Genomic DNA, 17,849 nt, shown 5'->3' on the forward strand with positions numbered 1-17,849 from the left:
TCATTTGTTGAAGAACCTGCTAGCTATTTCTAGCCCAGTGCATTTCCATCTCTTCAGAGAAAAAATTCAGTATAATACAGTCCCTCCTGTCAAACGATCCTTCCTGTCAAAAAACTTAAAACGTATCTTTGAGACCAGGCAGCTGCAGAACAGCAGTAGAAAAATAAATAATTTCAGTTATGCTCAGAAAGTTCAAATCAGCAGTGACTAATGTAATACCTCAGTAATTCTGCCTGTTTGATTACACGGAAAATATCTGTTCAGTATTTCTGATTTGCTTTAATGATTCAGCTGGAGTCCAAAATTTGCTGCTGGCCAACACCACACCTGCTATGTCTGCTGCCCAATCACTTTCCAATGTACAGCAGTTAGTAAAACAAACAACCCAACACATGCCATGTTCCTGGCAACTGTATGAACAACCATATTTTGTTTTTTCTATACATTTACATCCTCACATGCCATCTGTGCAATGAGCAGAAAGAGTGTGATGGAGGGGGGCTTTCATAATTAAAGGGAACTATACAGTTAGGTCTATGGCTACAGTCTTGAAACTTGAATTCCACTGAATTGAGAAATAAATAAATTACAGTCTCATAGTGACAGAGATCCCTCCTACTCTTTGGAAGTAAGAGTGAACAAGGAGGCTGTGTCATCCTTTGTTTTAAAAAGAAGGCATTTAGGGAAGAAAGGTGGAGATGAGAGACAACCTCAAGGCAACTTAAGAAAGCAGAAAACAGTAGTATATGGGAGAATAATAATGCTCTAGGTTCAATATGCTGACTGAAAGGTGTAAAGTTACTATAAAGTGGAAGTCTCCACTGTCTGAATTTTGTGGCCAAGAAAACTGACAATATTTGATTTGTTTAGTTTTCATTTTTTTTTTCCTTTTTTTTTTCTTTTTAATGAGAATAAGCAAAATAAAAAGTGCCCAAATAGGCTTTTGCACTCAAAATTTTGGTCATAAGAGCAAGCCTGTATTTTAGGCATAGGCTCTGATGGAGAAACTCTGAGTTTGTGTTGTCACTGAAAGATGATGGGAGAAGGTTTGGAAGGACACCAGAAATTTCATAGTCTGACAAACAAAAAATTATTATAAAATAAAGTGCAACACAAAATATGATTACTTTATAGGTGTTACTGGAGCAAAGCCTATGACAATAACTAGAAGTTTTCCATAAAGGACTGAAAGCTGGATATGATCACTTATATCTTTATTGGACCAGCAGCTACAAAATGTTCATTTTATAGAGCTATTTTGTGAAACTCTTGTTCTCTCATGGTGAAAGATGTCAAAGATATGAAAGGCTGACTTAAACCAAAGGTTTTCACACAAAACAGGTAAGAGACATGGGAAACTTTGCTCAATCTGGAGCCTTCTAACAGAAGTGATCTGTACCAAAGATTAGAATTATAGAATCATAACTTTAAAAGAATATAAGGTCACAAACCCCCCTGGAATTGAATAATCATGATGAAGAACAGATTAGAAATTGGAGTTTTAATAATTTATCAGAACTGTCCACCTATGACAATGCTATGAAGTATATTCTCCAAAAAGAGATTTTTAACAAGACTTGTACAGTCCTTTTGTACAGTTCTTCTGCATGCATTTAGAAGCTTATTATTAGTCAGATGAACAGAACATAGCAAAGACATAGAAGAAGAGAACTTGTCTTGTTTCTCCTGGTTAAACTGACTGGACGTGTAGAGGCAGATATTATTGGGTGTCCAAACCCCACATTTACCATGGGACTAGGGATTTTCCTTGAAGGATCTCCTTAAAAGAAGAAGTTCTGACTCAGTAGAGGAGAGGGGAAACTAATCACAGTGACATTTATAATAATTACCTTTCTGTGTCTAATTAAGAAGCAGTGAATTGCTGAGTAACACTCTGAATAGGTGATACATTTGTTGTGTGGAATAACCAAAATTGCCAATACTGTATAGAGTTATGGGAAGCTGCTCTATTTTAAATGCTGATCCTGTGGAAAACCTGACCCTATCCAAAACTGTCATCCATGCAAAAACTATTGTACAGGGCTTGAAAATGTCACCTGGCAAAATGAAAAGGTCACTTGGCTAATGTCAACATTATGCATTTTATGTGGGAAACACTCCTTTTAGGTTTAAATAATTCCTAAAACCGCACACGACCCAATTAGTTATCTAGAGCTACTACTTTCCAACATAGCCTAATACTGATAGTGTCTAGACTTATGAAGTAATTTGCAAGAGACTTGATAGTTCCTCAAGCTATAGGTGTCCAGGCAAGGTTGGCAGCCTGATCTCAAAAGACAGAATTATCTCGCAGCCAGTTATACTACAGACAGCCACCCTAATGCTACTGCTTGCCATGCTTAATCTTTGCATAACAGCCTTGGGTTTAGAGCATTTATCTTGGAAATAGAAGACTAGAGTTCTAGGCACACTTTAGCATTAAGAAATTTCAGTGCACATACCAATTAATCCCTAACTGAGTCTATAGGGCATTCTGAAAGACTGTATCTTGATGTACACAGAAGCAACAGTCATGAGAGTTTAAGTGAGCTGTGAAAGGATAACATGCAATTCCAAAAAGTCAAGGTTCTGTAAACAAAATGTTATATTTAGCATGTTTTCTTAAGACATTTTGGGAAGGAAAGAAGATATCTGTGTAACCACTTTGGATAACTCTGATGTCTTCAGAGGCATCTACTTCTTAATATGGGGAGTAAAACATTTAATTTAGGAAGATAAGCAATTTTTTAGGAGTGTTGGACTGCCCCTGTAATAATGTTACTTTCAAAACTTAGATGAAGCTATCCCTGTGTTGAACAAACTGGTTAGAATTTCCTAGTTTTAGAAGTAATAGCTCAGATTTTTATTACACTGAAATCCTCTCATATATTCCCTTACACAACAACCTCCACCTTAAGGGTGAGCAGGACTTTGTTTTTTGTCTTATGTTTTACTTCTACTGTGCTGCTAGAGGCCTTCTACTGGTAAACTGACAGTTAAAAACTTTTCTTAATTTTTAATTTTTCTTTATTAGGGAACAGTGTTTAACTGTGTGGGCAGTCTCCAACATAGCATGGATTCTGGGAAAACCTGAAGAGGAATCTTACAGGTCAGGACTGTAGAAGGAAGAAGTTTAGAGCTATGACCAGGGAGGAAAAAAAGATTCTGTTGTTCCCAAGGAAACAACTATAGTCTTAGAATCTGAGTACACATCCTACCTTAAGTATCAAGTTTCCAATGTCAATTTCTTCTCCCAGATGGAACAACATTAGAAAAAACACGTTGTTTAGTAATTCAGGCCAACATGGTAGCAATATGTTAATTATGAATTTATTTCTGGAGCTACATAAAAAGCACTTCACTGATTTTTACTGATTTTCTAGCACGTATTGAAAAAAACCTTAAATTAATAGTATGAGTGAAGCTATAAACATCTGAGGATAGGTAAGACTCAAGAGAAATTCACAAAAGGCTCAAAGTTTACAAGGCAGTCCCAAAGAGCAAGCAAAACCCTAGTGAAGGGAATAGAAGTCTGCACAAGTACATGAGCATGTGGGAATTCTTTATAGAGGTAAGGTATCATCTTAAAGCTACATGAGGGTTTATTAGGGTCATAATAAGTACCATTTTCTCTTGTTACTTTAAAGACACTTTCATTTTACTTGAAGTACACCACAGGAGATCTAATTCAATATTTATTGTAAGTGTCACAAATAATTTATGAAACAACAGTTCCTAAGAATTTGTGTAATGTTTAGTGACAACTCTAGGTTGTAATCAAGGTCAGTTGTCTACCTTTCCTGTTCTGTTTTGTCATTCACTATTTGGACGTTCCCTTTCTCTTCAATGACATTCAAATTAGCCTATAATTAGAAGTGCCAGGAGCACTCACTCTTCACTGTTGGCTTTTATGCACAACGCTAGGAAAGTTGAGAGAGGATTAGGCAGCCTTTTGCAGCATCAAGTAAAAGCGGCTTTTATTATATTTAAGTAAAGATAACAAACAACTGAAAAAAATATTTGCACTTAGGTACAAAGGAAAATAAATTTGAGATACAATCCTTCAACTAATTTGAAACACATTCCAGCAACTCTAGCTATCTGGAATCATTCAAACATGCCTATGTTAAGACCTGAAACAGTTTGTCACACTGTGCTGTGTCCTTCAAGAAAAATAACAGTTTTGAGAGGTGGATTTGTAGCCCATGGAAAAGTGTTAGAACTTGTCTATACTGAGAATAATTTTTTATCTGTGCTTTTCTAGCAAGAAGTATGCTTAAGCTTAATTAACTTGCAAAAATGAGACTAAGCCTTATTTGATTAATTTCCTGCATTTACTTAGCCATTTTCTCTACATCAAGAATTTACACTGACCTCTGTGTCTGTTTTTTTGAACACCTTAGGATCACTCCAACATCTACTTCGTTGTTGTACATATTATTTCAAATCACAGCATCCTAACAGTGATTGTCTTCATGAGTGGCCCTCATCATCCAACAGTTCTTAAACTTATGTGGACTAGCAAAGCATCAACCTCTACTCTGCTCTGGCAAGACCTCATCTGGAGTACTGCATCCAGCTCTGGAGCCCTCAGCACAAGAAGGACATGGACCTGTTGGAGCAGGTCCAGAAGAGGGCCACAAAAATGATCCAAGGGCTGGAGGACCTCTCCTACAAGGACAGGCCAGGAAAGCTGAGGTTGTTCAGCCTGGAGAAGAGAAGGCTGTGAGGACACCTTATTGTGGCCTTCCAGTACTTAAAGGGGGCCTACAGGAAGGAGGGGGAGAATCTTTTTAGCAAGGCCTGTTGTGACAGGACAAGGAGTAATGGTTTTAAACTAAAGAAGAATAGATTTAGACTAGATACAAGGAAGAATTTTTTTACAATGAGGGTGGTGAAGCACTGGAACAGGTTGCCCAGAGAGCTAGTGGAGGTCCCATCATTAGAAACACTGAAGGTCAGGTTGGTTGGGGCTCTGAGCAACCTGATCTAGTTAAAGCTGTCCCTGCTCACTGCAGGGGGGTTGGGTTAGATGATCTCAAGGTCCCTTCCAACCCAAAGCATTCTATAATTCTATGAAGCTTCAAGATTTCTTGAATGCTTCTAATCAGATAGGTAACCTGGAAATATCATTGTCTAGCAAAGGTCAATAGACTTTTGCAGAAATATTTGCCATGGTTTTCTGACTGATCAGTGCTTTGCAGATGCTTTGGGGCTAAAGGTCTACACAAACACAGTTGCAGGTACACCTTTATTTGGTACCAGAGAGAAAATCAAGTTAGTGGAGGAGAACAAAAAGGAAAAGAAAGAAAATAAATCTTGATCTAGATCCTTTTAGGTGTTCGAAACATCTATTTCTAGCAGATTTCATATTTAAGCAGAATATGACACAAAAATTTAAAATGTTAGCAAAAAAGGCTAATAAGGTCCTACTAATAGTTATTTTAGCTGCTTTCCTAAAGAATTATCCACATACATATTGCTGTTTCTCATACTCTCTCATGAGGCTGTCTGCTAAATCCAGTGTTTAAAGAAAGAAACATGTTTCAGGGTCCATATCAGTCCTGTGTGAGTATATGCTATGTCTCACTAACCCAACATTTTACCCTCTTTCATTCTTCAGTAACAGGGAGTGTGTGTTGCAAAAGTAATATTAGCTCACTTCTTTTTCCTGGATGAACATAATATTGGCAAGTTCTGGTACAACCAGTTAACAATATTGTGACGCTGATGTGAGCTGGGCCTCAGTGTTGTAGGATTCCTGCAATGTCTGCTACGCTTTTCACAGGAAATATAAGTGGTGATAAAGAAATGATAATTCTCATAAGATATTTCACCAGAGAATAGATTGCATTTCATATTACAGGGAAAAAAAATTGTTGTCTATAAGACACTCTTTTTCCAAATAGCAGAGGTCCGCTTCAAGCAGAAGGTCAAAAGCATTTATCATAATGAAAAGTATTAATCAACAGAAATACACGGGTTGTTGTTAGCTTCCTTCATAACACAAAAACCCTATTCTTCAGGCAATCCTGTCTCAGCAAGGCAGTTCAACCTAGAGACTTGCATCTCCTCCATCTTATGTTCCTTCTACCAAACGACTGAACAAATAGCTTAACCATCCCAACCATGAGCATATATTTAAGTGCAAATATCTAGCAATAATTTTCATGTGTTGGAATTTGCCATGGGATTTCTATAGAAAAGATCCATTCAAAGTATATTTGCAAAGAAAGATTTTACACAAGATCATGGTACAAATTCACATACCTAGCATTTGAAGTAGACTACCTTGGCCCAGCCACTACTTTCAACTACTGCTATTTTGCTCTTAATATGAAACTTTCGATTCTTTTATCATTCCTGTTTCTTAAATGTTCTTGTGATATCTTTACAATTTATAATGATAATGCATCTTTTTTTTAATATAATTTATACGCATATATATTTATAGATGTATATTTACAGAGAGTTTATATTTTCTCTCTGGGATAATTATACTGTATTTTTCAGATAATCACATTTCTCAATTTGTTTTCTTAATGTTCTCTGAGCCTTGAATTTTTACATTAATATTACTATACTTTTTCAAAGCATATTGTTTCATGTGGCATTGTCAAAGAATAAGGAAAATCCACCACTACCCAACTTAAAAAAGGGAGGATAGGTTTGATTATGTCATTTTGACAAATTAATAATTTTAAGCACTGACCCCACTCCTTGTATGATCAGCACTGCAAATTAGTATTCTTTGTGACTATGAACATTTCTTTTTCCTGCATGTAAGTTTTACATAAGATTTTACTAAAGCACATAGCTTCATGGATAAAATTTGACTCTTGACTTCAAAAGGGCTAACTACTTTTAGAAACACAGTCAAAATGTGAAGCTTTGATTTTCTAGAAAATCACTGTGTGATCCACTATGAAGTATTACTGACTTGCAGTCTTTGTGTTTAAAGTCTTTATAGTCTTTATTTATATATTTGATTTGACATTGTATGTTTTCAGAAACATTTAATTATTCTGGCTGACACAAATAATGCTAGATAGTAAGTGTAACAATAATTTCTGCTTTTACAATATTTTTCCATTGTCATTTTTTATATGTGAATATGCAATGCTTATTTGCAAAAAGAACAGTATAACAAAGTACGAGACAGTTTCAAGTGAGAAGCTGAACTCTTCTAAGTTAACATTCGCATTTACAATTCATTAATTGCTTTTGAATAGATCATGCCATTCACCATTTTTTCTACTCAGACTTTCCTTAGAGCTTTTCTATGAACATATCTGTTGTCATAATTACATGTCTGCAAACTTATTGTAGGAAAATACATTCTGTTGCTTGCTGCCAAAACCTACTATTCACGTAGTCAGTGGTTATCTAAGTCATATTATCTATTGGTTGACAGGATGACCTTACTTATATATAATTTCACTGCTGAAATATAATTTAATCAACTAACCTTGTTTCATGAAAAATTTTAAAAGTGTTACTAGCCTAAAACTAATTTTCTATGAACATCATTTGAAACAAGACTTAGGTCTCATAAATTATTGATGAGAAAGAATAACTGATGACATAAAAGGCCACTTAGTTCATTTAAATATTTGTGAGGAAGTTTTTACTCCTCTAATACTTTTAATTGAAAGAAAATTCAAAAAATAGATAGAGACATAAAAAAAAAGTAAAGGGCTTTTCTACTCCCCAATGAAATTATTTGTATTCTATGTTGAACCTGCTTGCTTTTTCTGAAAAAGATTTTAATTTTTCAACAATTATAAATTATTTCTATTAGGGCTATGTAATTCAACAAAGTAAAAAACCATTAAAAAGTCAAATTTACTGTCATGTGGCAACATATTCCCTGTCCTATGATAATAGTCCCTCAACAAACTGTCCTACCTAGACCCCTCAAAACAGTATGTTTTTTCCTGCCCTCCTTCTTTGCACAGCAATATATCCCTTACCACTTGCAAAATTCTCTGCCTCATGCTTTTCTTCCTCAAAAAAGAAACCAGTAATTACCCAGTAAATGGCACAGATGCAATTTCCTTCCACTGTTTTGTGAAACAAAAGTAAAGCGCCTTACTGTTTCTCCTGTGAGGAACTGAGAAGCAAGGTTAATCTACTAGCCGTAGCACATTGCTTGGCACAATTTGGAAGGGCTGGCCAATGTAGTAAAGTTCATCCCTTACCAACAGCCTTTTTGCTCAGCCAGTTGAGAAGTACACACTGCCTCTCAGTCCTTTGGGAAATCAGATGGTACCCTATATTTCACCTGATAAGCTTAAAGAAAATGGCTTTGGTCAGTCTGGTTTGTTAGCACACACCAGAGAAAGCAAGAGAGCAATAAATAAAACAATTTAACAGTTTTAGTATTGCCTCCTAACTGTGTACCTATTTTCAGATACACTGGGAAGTTTCCACTCTCCATAAATTCTTACAACATTCAAAGAAAGAAACTTGAAACTGCCCAGATCAGCATCCTTCTTCATCCAGAGATGGTAGCTTTGGGATAAATAGCCCTTGATGGATTATTTTTCCATGAATTTTTCTGATTGCTTTTAAAGTGCTGATAAAGTTTCATGATTCACGGGCTTCCATGGCTTAATTCCCAGTATACAAAGAAATATCTAATTTCACTTTCTTTGAACTTGTCATCTCCTAGTGTTATCTGATTTCTTGCTAATTGTTTTGTGTCTCCATGTCACACTATGTTTTATACGTATCAGCAACACTTTCTCCCTCCTTACATTACTTTTCCATGTTGAAGACTCCTAGTCTACATAGCTGTTTCTGAGAAGCAGCAATATATTAGATCATCCTGTCTGTCCTTCTATTTTTCTAATTCTAATTCTAATTTCTGATAATGGCACCATATGAGTAGACAGTATTCAAGAAGTGGACTCCTATTGATTTACATAGTATTCTAGCGTTCTTCACGATTTTATTATGTAGAATTAAAACATCTTGCACAACTTATTCCATATTTTCTGTAAGAATACTTCTTGTGTGGACAATAAACTATATAGAAACTGGTGATAAGCTTATGAAAGAGATATGACAATTTTAGTGGAGGACAACAAATTACATCAATCATAAAAAACAGAGAGAAGGCTGTCATTTTTTTTTAGATAGATTTCAGTGAACGTGTGTCCTGGTTTTGGCTGGGATAGAGTTAATTTTCTTTCTAGTAGCAGGCATAGTGCTGTGTTTTGGATTTAGGATGAGAATAATGTTGATAACACACTGATGATTTTAGTTGTTGCTAAGTACTCCTTATGCTAGTCAAGGACTTTTCAGCTTCCCATGCTCTGCCAGGTGCACAAGAAACTGGGAGGGGGCACAGCCAGAAGAGTTCATCCAAACTGACCAGAGGGCTATTCCATACCATATGACGTCATGCTCGGTATAGAAACTGTGGGGGGGTTGGCCAGGGAGCAGCGATCGCTGCTCAGGAACTGTCTGGGTATCGGTCGGTGGGTGGTGAGCAATTTTATTGTGCATCACTTGCTTTGTGTATTATTATTATTATTGTTGTTGTTGTTGTTATTATTATCATTACTATTTTACTTTATTTCAATTATTAAACTGTTCTTATCTCAACCCAGGAGTGTTTCTCACTCTTACTCCTCCGATTCTCTCCCCCATCCCATCGGGGTAGGGGGAGTGAGCGAGCGGCTGTGTGGTGCTTAGTTGCTGGCTGGGGCTAAACCACAACAACGTGTAAAGAATTCAGATACCAAGACTAATAAATAAAAACATCCAGCCATTTAAAACACAGCATTAATGTTGCATGTTGCTTTATTTAGTGATGAAAAAATAGGTACAGCAACTACTTATAGATACATAAAAAGACTAAAAAGAGAAAGAAGTATAACTTAGCCTTGTATAAAACAATGGTAGTAAAGGAAAGTGTAGATGTCTATTATGTAAAGTCTATTAGACTGAAATAATGTAAAGGAAGTGACAGAAGTATGACTGTTTCAGTCATGTAAAACTAGACCAAATTAAACAACTACAAATAAAGATGTAATAAAAAAGTTGTACTCTTATACATTTGGATAAATAATTTCTTAAATGTTTTTTCTTCTCACATTTCACTGTTTCTGTGAAACAGGAAAAAAACAATCCTAAACACTCAACCTTCTAATTATTTCAATGGATATTTATATTATTTTATTCTGTCTCCCTTCTTTATCCACAAACAAAATGTTTAAAATTATAATTAAAATGCTGAATAACTTCTACGAAACAGAGACTGAAAAGCTTAAATATTTCTGCAGTTGGATTTACTATCCTTTATTTTTCAATTAAAAACTTTCAGTGCATTTAAAGAGAGACATTTGCAACCTCTCTCCTCACCCCTCCCGAATCGGTGGACCAAAAGATGGGGAGCAGGGGGGTAAAGCCCCTCCCACTGTAAGGGAAGATCAGGTTCAAGACCACCTGAAGAACCTCAATGTACACAAGTCTATGGGACCTGATGAGATGCATCCCAGAGTCCTGAGGGAATTGGCTGATGTAGTTGCCAAGCCACTCTCCATGATATTTGAAAAGTCATGGCAGTCAGGTGAAGTCCCTGCTGACTGGAAAAAGGGGAATGTTGTGCCCATTTTTAAAAAGGGAAGAAAGGAGGACCCTGGGAACTATCGACCTGGGAACTATCGACCTGTCAGCCTCACCTCTGTGCCTGGGAAGATCATGGAGCAGATCCTCCTAGAAGATATCCCTGGCAACATTCAAGGTCAGGTTGGACGGGGCTCTGAGCACCCTGATCTGGTTAAAGCTGTCCCTGCTCGCTGCAGGGGGGTTGGGCTAGATGACCTTTAAAGGTCCCTTCCAACCCCAAGCATTCTATGATTCCATGATTCCATGATATGCTCAAGCACATGGAGGACAGGGAGGTGATTCGAGACAGCCAGCACAGATTCACCAAGGGAAAGTCTGCCTGACCAGCCTAGTGGCTTTCTGTGAAGGAGTGACTGCATCAGTGGACAAGGCAAAAGCAATGGATGTCATCTATTTGGATTTCTGTAAAGCATTCGACACAGTCCCCCACAACATCCTTCTCTCTAAATTGGAGAGATATGGGTTTGATGGGTGGACTGTTCGATGGATAAGGAATTGGCTGGATGGTCACATCCAGAGGGTCGTGGTCAATGGCTCGATGTCCACATGGAGACCGGTGACAAGTGGAGTCCCTCAGGGGTCTGTACTGGGACCAGTGTTATTTAACATCTTCATCAATGACATAGACAGTGGCATCGAGTGCACCCTCAGCAAGTCTGCAGATGACACCAAGCTGAGTGGTGCAGTTGACACACCAGGAGGACAAGATGTCATCCAGAGGGACCTGGACAAGCTGGAGAGGTGGGCCTGTGTGAACCTCATGAGGTTCAACAAGGCCGAGTGCAAGGTCCTGCACCTGGGACGGGGCAACCCCCGGTATCAGTACAGGCTGGGGGATGAAGGGATTGAGAGCAGCCCTGCGGAGAAGGACTTGGGGGTACTGGTGGATGAAAAGCTGGACATGAGCCCACAATGTGCGCTTGCAGCCCAGAAAGCCAACCGTATCCTGGGCTGCATCAAAAGCAGCGTGGCCAGCAGGTCGAGGGAGGTGATTCTGCCCCTCTGCTCTGCTCTGGTGAGACCTCACCTGGAGTACTGTGTCCAGCTCTGGGGCCCTCAGCACAAGAAGGACATGGACCTGCTGGAGCGGGTCCAGAGGAGGGCCTCCAAAATGATCCAAGGGCTGGAGCACGTCTCCTATGAGGCCAGGCTGAGAGAGTTGGGGTTGTTCAGCCTGGAGAAGAGAAGGCTGCAGGGAGACCTTATTGTGGCCTTCCAGTACTTAAAGGGGGCCTACAGGAAAGATAGGGAGAATCTTTTTAATAAGGCCTGTTGTGACAGGACAAGGAATAATGGATTTAAACTAAAGAAGAATAGATTTAGACTAGACATTAGAAAGAATTTTTTTACAATGAGGGTGGTGAAGCACTGGAACAGGTTGCCCAGAGAGGTGGTAGAGGCCCCATCCCTGGCAACATTCAAGGTGAGGTTGGACGGGGCTCTGAGCACCCTGATCTGGTTAAAGCTGTCCCTGCTCACTGCAGGGGGGTTGGGCTAGATGACCTCTGAAGGTCCCTTCCAACCCAAAGCATTCTATGATTCAATGATTCTATGATTTTTGTCTGTTTTGTGACAGATGACATATTAACAATTTTTTTTTTTTAATGCCTTCTCTGTGTACGTTTAATTTGCCAGCCAACCTAGCTTTGGTGGTAGTGATTTTTTTTCATCTATTTGTTTTACTACTCACAGAATGATCAATTTTATTTTTTTAAGAATTGGAGAAAATTTTCCTTCAGGGTGAATTATAGCCTCTGCTGCATTGTTGCTTTATTGCTTCCACTGTTCATTCAAGATTTAAGTTACTGTATGACCCTCTGTGATATCTATAGAGGGAGCTAAGTGCAAGATGCCTCCCAGTGTGCTTTGACTCTGACCCTTACATCTAGCACTCACAGTATCCTAGTTTGCTATCTCTCCATTTCATCAACAAAGCAGCCAAGGAGACCAATTCCATATGGTGAATTACTCCCTCAGTACAGGGCTCAGTCTGAGACTTCCCAGCTTCTTCTCTTAAAGTATCTGTTTTCCTTCTCCTCCTTTCAGGCTCAAAATTCTAAAGGAAAAAATAGAAAAGCTTCTTTCTCCTCTCTTCTGTGTCAAACTCTCAGCTATACCTGCTTCTTATGACATACAGTGTCAGGAGGGGAGTAGTAATCATAGGAAGACATGGAGTTTAGCACAGAATAGATCTTTAAGCAAGAAGTAGCAGTGGTATCAGTGCTTAAAGAGGTGCATTATTTTGGACAAGTGAGTAAACTTATCTCTGACAGATTAATTCATAAAGGGGTTTTTGTGGGAGAATGTGGGCTAATTTTTTAGAATAAATAGAGAAAATTAATATTGGAAAGCATTTACATTGGGAGTTATAGGAGAAAATAAAGACTTAGACAGAGAAAGGCAGCAGGAAACCTATAGGGATGTTCCTCTGGAAAAGCTCATTAGCCAGAGGAAATAATTTGAATACAGTGTAATTAATTTTCTGCTCCTCTCCTCTGTGGTATGATCCCAGAACTCAGAAAAATACATAAAAGCAAGGGACCATGCAGGGCTTTGTACAGGTAAGATATAGATCAGTGCATCCTTAGTTTAGAAAATTAGAGCTATTTCTTGTTTATCTGTTTCTAAATATAAGGCCAAGTCTGTGCAGCAGCTGACCTTGGTGTAAATTTCTAGGCTATGTAAGGCTTTAAAGCTATCAGTATGAAGTGAAATGAAGTATGGGGACTCAGTTTGCAGGGAAAAGTATGTTACGTTCCTTCCCATTCATGCCTGTGCTTTTCCAAACTTCCATCAGGGATGCTAATTTGTGTTAATTGATGCAGTTTTTTCCTGTTCATGATAACACTCATTGTGAATCTCCTTGCCAATCAAAAACATCATAATAGATCATAATGGAAATTTTACTAAGAATAACCAGCCGCTGCTGCAGCTTGTATCAGTAGCATTTTCCTATCACATATGCTTCCTCATGGTGAACTAAAAGCTACAAAAAAATTGCTGGGAACATCAACCTCAAGAAGGATTTTGCAAGTTCAGAGAGAAAAAGAAGCATATTGTTAATATATAGAACATAGTACTGAAATGCCATCAAAAGCAACCACAAACCAAGAGATGATTTGTAAACTTGGGCCACTTTTATATAAAGAAATAAAGTAATTGAAACTTTTCAAGTGGTTGAACAATACACTAAAATTTAAGTTCGCAGCTTAGATAGAAATAAGAGGGCTGATAGGATTTGGTAGATTTTCATGCTTGTTTTTTTCCCTCTTGTATATTTTAGTGCTGTGTACTGGAGACAGAACACATTTCACTCACTTTCTGGTAATTTGTCTGCCATGAAATAGCAATTTCAAAAAGACTGTTACCTTCCAGGAAAGTTTTTAATGAACCGATGGCGCATGTGTATCCTCTGTCTAAATAGTATTGGCATGCATGCCAGTGTGATATTGAAAAGCAGTTTTACAATTTCTGCCTTCACTACTAGGGTGCAAGGTACAGCTCTGCGTCTCCCAGTGTATGATATCAAGTCTTTGGTCCAGTTCTGTCTCATGGTGAGGTGAAACAAAAAAAATATTTGCCTGATGGAAGATGTCTTCCCCCTTTTCCTAAAGCTCCACAGATCTATCAGTCCACCTTTTGAGAACTGCCGTTACAAAGATGGCACTTGATCACAAGTCCAGATTTATAATCCTGCTCCGACAACTACAGCATGGCTGTATCACCTTGTAGTTATGCTTGGCCTGCCTAATGCAAGTTTCTAGCCAAAGATCATACCCTTTCCCTGAAATACAAATGCCATCATTCAAAAAAATCTCTTCCAGTATTCCCTGTACAATCCCTGAGGCGAGGGGCTGCGGAGCGTCCGCTTGTGCCTGGCACCCTTGCTGAGGCGTCAAAAGCGCAGGGCGAGAGCGGGCAGCCCAGCCCCCCACCTTGAGCGGAGAAGGGCAGGAAAGGGCGAGCTGCTGACGTGCGGCAGCTCTGACACAGCGTGGGGGGGACAGGAGTGACGGCGGACAAACCCCCACCTATAAAAGCAGCCCCCAGGGAGCGCAGGTGACGAGGCTGGGCAAGCAGGGTGTGGGGTGTCAGGAGGGCGTGGGGCATCAGTTTGTGCATCATTTGTGCGGTCAGGATGCGCGGGGAAGGCCATGTCCCCCTCCTAGATCAAGAGGGACACTCAGGCAGTGGCCATCGCCCTCCCAGGAGAACACCTGGCAGCGATGGTCACCACCCGCCCGAAAGCCGCTGCCAGAAGGAATGCAGTGACCCAGCCGGAGCTCCCGCACAAACACGCAGCCATCCAGGTTGCCAGCTGCAGGGAGTGCCTGAGCCTGTCGCTTGTGCCGCAGGGCAGCGGAGACGGCAAATGTCTTCGAGGTGAGCAGGGAGATGATCTGCTCAGCCTGGGGGCAGAGCTGAAGGAGGAGGTGGAAAGGCTGAGGAGTATCAGGGAGTGTGAGAGGGAATAGACTGGTGGAGCCGCACCCTGCCCTCCCTGGGGCCAGGGCAGCAGGCGGAGGCCCCACAAGGAGCAGAGGATCCCCTGCCCTCTTGCCGGCAAGCAGAAGGAGGGGATCCAAGAGACGGGGGGGATGGAAACAGGTCCCTGCCCAGGGAGGCAGGCGAATCCCCTTCCAGCCTCCCTCACCTTCCCAGCTGCCCTTACACAACAGATATGGGGCTCTGGGAGCTGAGGGCCAGGCAAGTGGGGATGCAGGTGAAGGTCCATCCAGGGGGTTGTCGAGGGCCAGTCAGTCAGCCCCACGCATTACGACTGCCCCTGTTAAGAAGAAAAGGAGGGTAATTGTGGTGGGTGATTCCCTCCTGCGGGGAACTGAGGGCCCAATCTGCCGTCCGGAGCCATCCCACAGGGAAGTCTGCTGCCTCCCTGGGGCCCGGGTTAGGGACGTTACTAAGAAACTCCCTGATCTCATAAGGCCCTCCAATTATTACCTGTTGCTGGCTGTACGGGTGGGCAGTGATGAGGGTGCGGACAGAAGTCCAAAAGTGATCAAAATGGACTTGAGGGCACTGGGGCAATTGTTTGCAGGATCAGGAGCACAGGTAGTGTTTTCCTCAATCCCATCAATGGCAGCAAAGAATGTTGAAAGGAATGGGAAAACTCACCTGCTTAACAGGTGGCTCAGAGGCTGGTGCCATCAGTGGAATTTTGGGTTTTTCAATCATGGGGAGGTTTACACAGCACCAGGCCTGCTGGCGGCTGATGGAGATCAGCTGTCTGCAAAGGGGAAAAGGATTCTCGCCCATGAGTTGGCAGGACACATTGAGAGGGCTTTAAACTAGGTTTAAAGAGGGAAGGGGAAATAAACAGGCCCACTAGTGAGGAGCCCAGGGGTGGCATGGCAAGGTTTGGGGCAAAGTCGATAGCCCATCTCAAGTGCATCCAACACCAATGCATGTAGCATGGGCAACAAATGAGGAGCTGGAAGCCCTTGTGCAGCAGGATGGCTATGACATAGTCGCCATCACGGAAACATGGTGGGATGACTCTTATGACTGGAGTGCTGCACTGGATGGCTATAAGCTCTTCAGAAGGCATAGGCAAGGAAGGAGAGGCAGTGGGGTGTCTCTGTATGTTAGGGAGCGTTTTGACTGTATAGAGCTCAACGGTGGTGATGGTCGAGTGCTTATGGGTAAGGATGAGGGTGAAGGCCAACAAGGCAGATGTCCTGTTGGGAGTCTGCTATAGACCACCCAACCAGGATGTAGAGGTAGATGAAGCATTCTATAAGCGGCTGGTAGAAGTCTCACAATCGCTAGCCCTTGTTCTCATAGGGTACTTCAACTTGCCAGACATATGTTGGAAATACAACACAGCAGAGAGGCAACAGTCTAGGAGGTTCTTGGAGTGTGTGAAAGATAATTTCCTGATGCAGCTGGTAAGTGAGCCTACCAGGGGAGGTGTCTTACTTGACCTGCTGTTTACAAACATAGAAAGACTCATGAGAGATGTCGTGCTCGGAGGCTGTCTTGGGCTTAGGGACCACGATATGATAGGGTTTTTGATTCTTGGTGACGTAAGGATGAGGGCCAGCAAAACTGTTGCCATGGAGTTCCGGAGGGCAGACTTTGGCCTGTTCAGGATGCTGGTTGGGAAAGTCCCTTGGGAGGCAGTCCTGAAAGACAAAGGGGTCCAGAAAGGCTGGACGTTCTTCAGGAAGGAAGTCTTAAGGTCGAAGGAGAGGGCTGTCCCCATGTGCCATAAGACAAACCAGCAGGGAAGACGACCAGCCTGGCTGAACAGGGAGCTTTTGCTGGGACTCAGGGAAAAAAGGAGAGTCTACCACCTTTGGAAGAAGGGGCAGGCAACTCAGGAAGAGTACAGGGATCTTGTTAGGTCATGCAGGAGGAAATTAAAAAGGCAAAAATTCAGCTAGAACTCAATCTGGCCAATGTTGTAAAAGATAATAAAAAAATTTTTTATAAGTACATAAAGAATAAAAGGAGAGCCAAGGAGAATCTGCATCCTTTGCTGGAGGTGGGGGGGACATTGCCACCAAGGATGAGGAAAAGGCTGAGGTACTTAGTGCCTTCTTTGCCTCTGTCTTTAATAGCCAGACCAGTTATCCTCAGGGTATTCAGGCCCCTGAACTGGAAGACAGTGACGGGGAGCAGAATGGAGCCCTCACAGTCCAGGAGGAAGCAGTTAACAACCTGCTATGCCACCTGGATGCTCACAAGTCTATGGGGCCAGATGGGATCCACCTGAGAGTATTGAGGGAGCTGGCAGAGGAGCTTGCCAAGCCACTTTCCATCATCTATCAGCAGTCCTGGTTAACAGGGGAGGTCCCTGATGACTGGAGGCTTGCCAATGTGATACCAATCTACAAGAAGTGGAGGAAACAGGACCGAGGGAACTAGAGGCCTGTCAGCCTGACCTCAGTGCCGGCAAAGATTATGGAGCGGGTTCATAATGAGTGAGCTCAACAGGCATGTGCAGGTCAGCCAGGAGATCAGGCCCAGTCAGCATGGGTTCATGCAAGGCAGGTCCTGCTTAACCAACTTGATCTCCTTCTATGATGTGGTGACCCGCCTGGTGGATGAAGGAAAGGCTGTGGACATCATTTACCTGGACTTTAGCAAAGCCTTTGACACAGTCTCCCATAGCATTCTGCTAGGGAAGCTGGCAGCTCATGGCTTGGATGGACGTAGTCTTCACTGGATAAATAACGGGCTGGGTGGGT

This window comes from Pelecanus crispus, chromosome 2 (assembly GCF_030463565.1).
Source record: "Pelecanus crispus isolate bPelCri1 chromosome 2, bPelCri1.pri, whole genome shotgun sequence".
In the NCBI taxonomy this organism is placed as follows: domain Eukaryota; kingdom Metazoa; phylum Chordata; class Aves; order Pelecaniformes; family Pelecanidae; genus Pelecanus; species Pelecanus crispus.